Source organism: Nerophis ophidion, linkage group LG08 (genome assembly GCF_033978795.1).
Source record: "Nerophis ophidion isolate RoL-2023_Sa linkage group LG08, RoL_Noph_v1.0, whole genome shotgun sequence".
NCBI classification, from domain to species: Eukaryota; Metazoa; Chordata; class Actinopteri; order Syngnathiformes; family Syngnathidae; genus Nerophis; species Nerophis ophidion.
Window position 1 is genome coordinate 35,297,788 of NC_084618.1, and position 6,943 is coordinate 35,304,730.

The window sequence follows — 6,943 nt, forward strand, 5'->3', positions numbered from 1 at the left end:
TGAAAACGTCGCAGAATGATGACGCGTGCCCGTGACATCACAAACTGTAGAGGACATATTAGCGCAGCACCATTTCCGGCTAAAAGTAGTCTCTTTTCATCGCGCAATTAAACTGTATTCTGGACATCTGTGTTGCTGAATCTTTTGCAATTTGTTCAATTAATAATAGAGAAGTCAAAGTAGAAAGATGGATTGGGAAGCTTTAACCTTTAGCCACACAAACACATGGTGATATCCTGTTTAAAAAACCCGGAGGTGAAGCTATACTATGGATCAGAGCGATCAAGCGAACATGGTTCCCGACCACTTGTCAACCGGCAGGTTTCGGTGAGAAAATTGTGGTAAAAAGTCGCCTGTTACCAGAAATCAGCTGAGCTTGGGCCATCCATGCAGCTGCTGTCGACTTCCCTCAGAGACTGGCCTCAAGACACCCTCAAACTATCAGGTACTATTTAATCTCACTAAAACACTTGCAACACAATAGAAAGATGAGGGATTTCCCAGAATTATCCTAGTAAATGTGTCTAAAAAAATTTGAATCGCTCCCAATGCAATCGCATTTTTTTTTTTAACTTTTTTTTTTTTTTTTCTGGTCCTTCACTATCAATATTATCATCCACAAATCTTTTATCCTCGCTCAAATTAATGGGGAAATTGTCGTTTTCTTGGTCCGAATAGCTCTTGCTGCTGGAGACTCCCATTATAAACAATGTGAGGACGTGAGGAGCCCTCACCCTTGTGACGTCATCGTCTGCGACTTCCGGTAAAGGCGAGGCTTTTTTATCAGCACCAAAAGTTGCGAACTTTATCATCAATGTTCTCTACTAAATCCTTTCTGCAAAAATATTGCAATATCGCGAAATGATCAATTATGACACATAGAATAGACCTGCTATCCCCGTTTAAGTAAGAAAATCTCATTTCAGTAGAACTTTAATCAAACATTTCACCACAAACGATGTTCTCTTGCTCAGGTGTTTTTCAATGAACTTAAGACCCTTTGGTAGGATGCAACATGATTTCTCGATGCCAGCCAAATCAACACAATCATAACATGAAATATGACATACTGTAAGAATAAACTTAAATTTGACACAACCAATGTCATATTCTCTATTTTATCACGACCAGAACAGGACTCTGAACACAGATAACGGATTTTAAGACCATATATTTATTTGAACTAGGGAAGGGGTCCAAAACGGGAGAAATAAACAGGCTATAAAAACACAACTGACCTGAGCTCTAAACAAACAAAAAAATCAATAACTCAAAACGCTCCGTCTACGGAGGGAAAAAGGGGCCATGACCAAAAAACTACTAAGTATAACAAAAGCTGCTCCAAAGGAGGTGATACTAGGAAGATATTCTTACCTGAGAAAATAACTTACAAATCAAAATGCTCCCGTTGATCCAAAAAGGTACAAGAAACATGACTGTGGACAATGCTATGGCAAGGGAACGCTGGAGGTACGCATAAGAAGTAGCAAGACACTCTAACACAGGGGTCGGGAACCTTTTTGGCTGAGAGAGCCAAGAAGCCAAATATTTTAAAATGTATTTCCCTAAGAGCCATATAATATTTTTTTTTAACACTGAATACAACTAAGCGCGTGCATGTTTAAGTAAGACCAACATTTCCAGAGTAGAATAGGTCTCTTATTCTTTGTATTAACATTGTTATTCTGAAGTTAACTGTGGAGGGGGCGTGGCCTGCGGGCCTGCAGCAAAGCGGGATGTTGCCAGGACCGGCCTCGAAATCAGCGACAGGTGCTTAGAAGGCCCACCTGGGCCTTGTTATCTAATCACCTGTCGCTCTGTTATAAGCAGCAGCCAGGAAAAGAGACAGGGTTGGGGCTGAAGCCGGAGCGCGGGTGAGGACGAAAGAGAAAAAGACAATTGCTGGAAAGCAACTGAGAGACTAACTGAAAAATAAAACAATATTGTAACCCTAAAACAGGCTCTCATGTCGGTGCTTGGTGGTCTGAAGAACCCCCGGGAGGGCAAGCCCCACACTAACCAATAATAAATAAATTACTTCTTACCATTAACGCAACTTCTTGAACATAAAAAAGCATGAGAATGTGTTATATTTTGAACATTGTTAATTGTAATTATTCATTACTTATCGTGTTGAGCAACTTCAGCTCAGATTTATCCGAGAGCCAGATGCAGTCATCAAAAGAGCCACATCTGGCTCTAGAGCCATAGGTTCCCTACCTCTGCTCTAGCACAAGACAAGAGGAGGACGAGACATTTATACACATGAGGGAGTGTGACACAAGTGGGCACAATCAGGCAATCAGGGGAGCCATTCGACCAGTGAACCAGGAGGAAGGGCAAGTGATCCGAAACGAGAGGAGAGTTAAACTTTCACAATAAAACAGGAAATGACAAGACAACATGACACCAGACGAAACCCAGACAAGACTTCACCCAGGTGTGACACATTTACTCCATTGGCTACTGCGGGAGTGTCCAAAGTGCAGCCTATATATATATATATATATATATACATATATATATATATATATATATATATATATATATACACATATATATATGTATATATATATATATATATATATATATATATATATATATATATATATATATATATATATTTTTTTTTTTTTTTTTTTTAATTAACCCACAGAACATTAGTAGAGCATGTTTTTTTAGAAATCTTTACCAAAGTCACATTTGCACAATTCAATCAAGCTTATGTCTATGTGTATTACTGACTTACATTAGACATAGTTAATCAATAATTTTATGTTGCAGCTTCTCTAAAGCAGTGGTTCTCAAATGGAGTACGTTTACCCCTGGGGGTACTTGAAGGTATGCCAAGGGGTACGTGGGATTTTTTTTTTTTAAATAATCTAAAATTAGCAACAATTCAAAAATCCTTTATAAATATATTTATTGAATAATATTTCAACAAAATATGAATGTAAGTTCATAAACTGTGAAAAAAATGCAACAATGCAATATTAATTTTTGTAGACATGTTCCATGAATATTGATGTTAAAGATTTCTTTTTTTGTGAAGAAATGTTTAGAATTAAGTTCATGAATCCAGATGGATCTCTATTACAATCCCCAAAGAGGGATTACTTTTATGTGTAGAAATATTTAATCTTTGTTGTTGTTATTACTGTTGTTTTTATCCAATTTGACTATATTGTTTTGATTTTGTACGGTGTCCTTGAGTGCCCAGAAAGGCGCATTATAGATACAATTAATTATTATTACCGAGGATGTCGTAGCGGTTTGTGCAGCCCTTTGAGACACTAGTGATTTAGGGCTATATAAGTAAACATTGATTGATTGATTGATTAGTATAATTTATAATTGAATCACTTGTTTATTTTTCAACAAGTTTTTAGTTATTTGTATATCTTTTTTTCCAAATAGTTCAAGAAAGACCACTACAAATGAGTAATATTTTGCACTATTATACAATTTAATAAATCAGAAACTGATGACATAGTGCTGTATTTTACTTCTTTATCTCTTTTTTTCAACCAAAAATGCTTTGCTCTGATTAGGGGGTACTCTAATTAAAAAAAATGTTCACAGGGGGTACATCACTGAAAAAAGGTTGATAACCACTGCTCTAAAGGACATTGGATTAGTCTTAGAATGGTTAATAAATAGGTTAAAGGCAAATGCATTCTCCATTTTTCTATATGCGGCCATCTGGTGAAAAAAAATCTGGACATGCTTTGTCTATATTGCTACTAAATGCTGAGACTATGTCAATGAAATAAAATAAATCACAACGTATCATAGCAAACCAAAGATACCAAATAGTCACTCTCTGATGTAGAGGAACTAGAATTGGATTGGACACCAACAGTATATACAGTGCACCTCGGAAAGTACTCTCTCGCATCACTTTTTCCACATTTTGGCATTTTAAAGGGGAACTGCACTTTTTTGGGAATTTTGCCAATTATTCACAATCATTATGAAAGACATGACAACAGTTGTATTTAAAAAATCCAAAACATTTTAAATATTAAATAAACGTAAATAAAAGTCTGATTAAAGCGGAGCCAAATAGAGCTCCGCTATTTCGCCCATAAAAGCCAATAAATAACCATTCAAAAAGCGCTAAAAATACTCCATTTACACTTCGTGACTTGAATATTAACCAAGCATTAGCAACACTAAATTGGCCGTAGTGTGTGAATCCGAGTGTGAATGTTTTCTGTGTATCTGCGATGAGGTGGCGACTTGTCCAGGGTGTACACCGCCTTCCGCCCATCTGCAACTGAGATAGGCTCCGCGCCCCCCGGGACCCCAAAAGGGACAAGCGGTAGAAAATGGATGGATGGATAGTGATATTGTTATTATAAGGACTAACGCGGACAAACTATTTTTAGCGGCGTCGTGATCACAAGCACATGTGCCTACGTTTACATTATCGAGTGGTCAGCTGCTTTCTCGCTTCCTTGCCCTCTGTAAGTTTATTTTAGATCAGGGATGTCAAACATGCGGCCCGTGGACCAGATCGCGAACAGGTTCAATGCAGCCCGCGAGATGAGTTTGATGTGTGTAAAATTGAGCTGCATTTTAAATGAAAGAAAACTGCGGTTTTAAATGTGTCCAGTGGATGTCGGATAAGAATTCTGTTAGGCAAGCAAATAGCTTATACCAGGGCGAGCAAGTGATAGGTACATGTTAAAGGGGAACATTATCACAAATTCAAAAGGGTTAAAAACAATAAAAATCAGTTCCCAGTGGCTTGTTTTATTTTTCGAAGTTTTTTTAAAAATTTTACACCTCCCGGAATATTCCTAAAAAAAGCTTTAAAGTTCTTGATTTTCCCTATTTGCGACTGTCCATTTCCCTGTGACGTCATACAGTGCTGCCAATTCAAACAACATGGCGGTTACCACAGCAAGATATAGCGACATTAGCTCGGATTCAGACTCGAATTTCAGCGGCTTAAGCGATTCAACAGATTACGTATGTATTGAAACAGATGGTCGGAGTATGGAGGCAGATAGCGAAAACAAAATTGAAGAAGAAATTGAAGCTATTGAGCGAATAGCTATTGACGCTATGCGGCCATAACATGGGTGTACCTAATGAAGTGGCCCATAGCATGGCTGCCTTATTAGCATCGCCGGTAAAATGTGCAAACCAAACGATCAGGACTTTCGCATCTTGTGACACTGGAGCAACTTAAATCAGTCGATTGGTAAGTGTTTGTTTCGCATTAAATGTGGGTATCTAATTTCAAATGTACATACAGCTAGCGTAAATAGCATGTTACCATCGATTAGCGTAGCATGTTAGCATCGATTAGCTAGCAGTCATGCTGCGACCAAATATGTCTGATTAGCACATAAGTCAACAACATCAACAAAGCTCACCTTTGTGATTTCGTTGACTTAATCGTTGCAAATGCATCTGCAGGTTATCCATAAATCTCCGTGCCATGTCTGTCTTAGCATCGCCGGTAAAATGTGCAGACACTCTGGCAAATTCAATGGGGGTCTGGCGGCAGATTTCTTGCCAGTGGTGCAACTTGAATCCCTCCCTGTTAGTGTTGTTACACCCTCCGACAACACACCGACGAGGCATGATGTCTCCAAGGTTCCAAAAAGTAGTCGAAAAAATGGAAAATAACAGAGCTGAGACCCGGTGTTTGTAATGGGAAAATGAAAATGGCGGGTGTATTACCTCGGTGACGTCACTTTCTGACGTCATCGCTAAAAGACAGATAAACAGAAAGGCGTTTAATTTGCCAAAAATCACCCATTTAGAGTTCGGAAATCGGGTAAAAAAAATACATGGTCTTTTTTCTGCAACATCAAGGTATATATTGACGCTTGCATAGGTTTGGTGATAATGTTCCCCTTTAAAGCAGGGCTGCGACTCGTCCCCCTCGACCAAACGTAAAGCAAACAATTGGTAACCCCACCTAAAATTTTCCATCGATACACAGTGATGCCTAGAAGGCAGGGAATAATTCAACACTCTTGAATAATTTCTTCCTCAGTTTGTATGGTTTGTTGAGTTAGCACAGGATTATTGATGTGGAAATGACAAATGAAGTAGTTGATACTTACAGTTTTTATTTATGCTTTATTTATTTTTTGTTCAATCCTATATGGGCTGTGGTTTGAAGTGTATTTGCTTTATCGATACACTGAGATTAAGTCTAAGTTAATTGTGTTCTACATCGTGTTTATTTGCTGCTCAGAGTTTTCAATAACTTGAAGTGTTTCGTCAAGAGGATTATCTGTGATATGTACTTTTCAGAATGTGCTTGTGCTTGTTCTTTTTTGGGCCAAAGTAAAACAAAGAAAACCCTCTGAAGTTGTCTTCCTTGGCATCAGTCTGGACCCTCTCTCCAGGGGCCCAGGCTTAGACTGAATTGATTTATTTTTTCACCCTCCGCCCTGCTTTACTGTTTCTTAACTTTTTTGTAAGGGGCGCAGCAAGTTGGCAGACCCGTCAGTGATCCTGTTTTGTCTCCCTGTAATGTTTGGCTGATCTTGAATAGGATTGTGCTGAAAATCTTAATTTCCCCCTCGGGGATTAATAAAGTATTTCTGATTCTGATTCTGATTGTCCTAGTTGTATTTTTAAGTTATTATGCCATGATTTTACCCTCAATTTTACCATGATCTATGAATGAATAACATCCATCAACATGTCTTTTGTAATGATTGTGAATGATAGGCAAAATACTCTCAAAAGTGCAGTTCCCTTTTTGAAGTCTTATTCCAAAATGGAAAACATATAATTTTTGTCCTCAAAACATCCATCCATTTTCAAACATCCATTATATATATATAATAACACATGAAAGCAAGAGGGAAACACAAAAGGATGACACAAGAACACAGAGCTCCTGCCAACAGCCGCCACTACAGCGGCGCAATTTTGGAAAAAAATAACAATAAAAATAAGGACAATGTGA